Source organism: Anneissia japonica, unplaced genomic scaffold, assembly GCF_011630105.1.
Source record: "Anneissia japonica isolate Jap-2015-1 unplaced genomic scaffold, ASM1163010v1 scaffold13788_len6457_cov190, whole genome shotgun sequence".
NCBI lineage: Eukaryota > Metazoa > Echinodermata > Crinoidea > Comatulida > Comatulidae > Anneissia > Anneissia japonica.
Window position 1 is genome coordinate 3,306 of NW_022728001.1, and position 3,122 is coordinate 6,427.

Here is a 3,122-nt window from a genome sequence, read left to right on the forward strand (position 1 = left end):
AGTGTAGATTTTAAACTTCATAAGAGTGTAATTAACATTTTAAGTGTTGTAAATTTAAATACTGTATGAGTATTAGAAACTGGTGGTGTTGATTTCGAATCTTGCAAACGTCAAAAGCCTAATAAGCTACAGCAACTCAAATTGAACTCAAAATTCACATTTATTTCACAACTAGCCAATGTGTAACCATTCAACAAATCTATTAAATCACTATTATACTACAGTAAACATTTCTTTATTTACTTTATAACTTACAAGACTTTTAATGAGTCACTATCGCACTGTAATACAAATATATGTCTGTCATCAGCTAAAAAAACTTGAAAAATTAAATTCAATATTCAAATTGATATTTGTTATAACTTAATTGGAATACCCAAGCTTGTATTATGTTGACAGGTTGTATGTTTCAGCATTAGGTGCAAGTAGGCTATGGCTTATATGGAAATTAAAAAATATTAATGTGGCTGCTTTTCATCAATTATGATGACAACATCAGGTGTACTATTCCTAGATATACAAATAAAAAATGAAATTAGGATTTTTATAATAAAGTCTAAATCAACCAGATTCAGAGATAGATAATTTGTTAATCTCTATAATTTTAGTGCTGCCAGGTTAGAAATTAGTTCCGCTACTTTATTTGGAATCTTTTCTCCAGGCAAACTGATGTTATATGCATGCACTTCCAAGAAGATATAACAAAATTCAAGGGCTTTTACATAATGTAGGTTAAGGATGTAGTGCAGCTAGAAAAGCCGATCAGCTGCAGATGTGATGTTATCCAAACAAGAGATGGCGTTAGTATCCAAAATAACAAAAAATTGCTGGGGATCATCCATTGTCCCCAAGTATAACAGGAATTGCTGCCTCCGCATCCTTCCCTTGGTTTTTAACCTAAAGAAAAAAAAGAATAAACACAAATCTGAGTTGAAATTGAAGTAGATGTAGATGGTAGTAAATGTTGTTGTCCGGTCATAAAAATGGTTTATCATACAGTATATTAATGTTTTATTCTTTTAAAGTAAACAATAATTTATGATTCTATTTCTACCAGAAACAAAATAGAATCGGTTGAAAAAAAGCTCCAATTTGTCACATGGCAGCAGAGAAGGGTAAACAAATATGTTGGCCTATATGTTATTGTTAAATTTATAATCAATAGACATGTGTATATATTAATTACTTTTTTCCATTTGACTATAACAAATTAGATGTTTTTCCTTTTGACCAAGGCATTCAAACATAAAAGATGATCATCTGGGTACATTAAAAGTTAAAGGTACACATGTGACACATTTTTACATACATACTTTCATTCACAGTAAACACATATCTAAATATACAAATCCTTAAAATATAATTGGTTTTTATATTTTGAACATAGGCATGTAATAATGGAAACAAAATTAGTACACTTACGATTTGTGTTCGATAAACAACTTTGTCAAATCCCTTAATGCACATTTATGTTTCCCTGTATCGGACGACAGCAAGTTGAGGAGTACACGGAAAGCATACATTGATTTCTTGTGTGTGAAAAAAAAATATATATATATATATATATATATAAATATATATACAGTAGGAAAAATGAAGTCAAAAGTCACACAGTATTTCTTACAAACTAACATTTGTATAATTATACTGCTACACAACCTGATTGTCTACACAATTTTTCCACTAAGATATTAATCTAGATTTACTGTATTTAAAAAAAAAATGTATTAATTTAGATTATGTGTGAAGGCAATCATTTTCTGATGGTTAGTTGGTTTTATGTATGAGGCCTTATGAATGGTCGATTACTTTACGGTCATTGAGACTACTTAAAGGAATAAAGTACTGTAATCATCTTTGCTTATGCAATAATTAAATTCTTATTGCAAAATTCTGGCCATGAGTAATAATAAAAATAATATGTTAGATTTATATAGCGCTAGTATGAACTATACATTATTGCACGATGAGTAGGGCAGCAATGTGTGAGTTTTTGGTCTTTGGTGTGAGGCATTAAATGTGCAATACTTCGTATGTCTGATTATAATTATCAACTCATGTGCACACTGCTGGATAAATGACAAATGAATACAAGAAACATACCTAAGGATGGCTCACAATCCTGGAAATCAAGGCTTTACACTAGTCCTTGAACCTTAGCACTTCTTGAAAATTTCCCCCAGTGCAGTAACCATGGTGTAATTTAGCTGTCCAGATTTGGCTTTTTGCATTCATTGCTTCTTTAGGTTTGAGGAAGGCTGAGTTCTGCTCAAATTCTTATCCTGGTTATAGCTGCTCTGTCCAACCTGTGCACAGAAGAAATGCTCCTGTAAAGGAAAAGGCAAATAAAGTAATAGTCATGGGAACTTGCATAGTTTATCTACCATATTAGGTAGTCTATCATACTGTATGAGGATACAGTGTACTAATCCTGTCTATAATTACTGCCTGTTATAGTTTGCATTGCCTTTGCGGTGAATTACTGTAAGAGATAGCAGTGGAAAGGGCCATGTTGTGACATTCAAAAGCCTGCATAGAAATGGCTGCAAATACACTTGTATCTATGCCATAATTTTATTTTAAAGATGTTATAAGAAGACATTACATAATTAATATATATACTTTCCTTAGTTAGCTCATGTTATCTCTGCACAATAATTACTAAATAGTATTATCCATCTCTTACACTAAGGACAAAACTTTCCAACATAAAATAAGCCTGGGTATCAGGGTAATAAGACCTAAGGCCAGGGCCTAATCAAATACATGAATCATGGGCCTCTCGATTGTTCCTTCACGTAGTGACGATCACCATTTAAGGTGCCCTGCCTAGGGTAGGCCATATCATATACAGCCTGGCCTAGGGGTGCTAGGCGCCTAGCCTATGCCTACTAAACTAGAGTCTAGGCAAATGCTAGCCTAGCTAAGTTTAGGCTAGGGCCTAGCCTAGGCCGACTACTCTCACTCTAGTCTCAGCCTGGCTAGGCCTATCCTATAGGCTAACCCCCGGCCAGGTCAAGGAAAGGACCACTTCTACCTAGGCCTAATTGCGAACATAAATTAATAATGCTAGGCCTAAGTTAAGTGAATATGAATTATAAGTTCATTATAGATTAATCAAT

At 33.1% G+C, this 3,122-nt stretch overlaps 1 long non-coding RNA gene across 1 annotated transcript; it reads right to left on the reverse strand.

The window, feature by feature from the left end:
• Positions 1-141: 141 nt before the first annotated feature.
• On the reverse strand, positions 142-2,339 carry LOC117113955. The gene is made up of 3 exons (XR_004446276.1): positions 2,104-2,339; positions 1,423-1,529; positions 142-897 (listed from the first exon to the last, which is right to left on the reverse strand). It is a non-coding gene; the product is annotated as an uncharacterized LOC117113955 (long non-coding RNA).
• Positions 2,340-3,122: the final 783 nt, after the last annotated feature.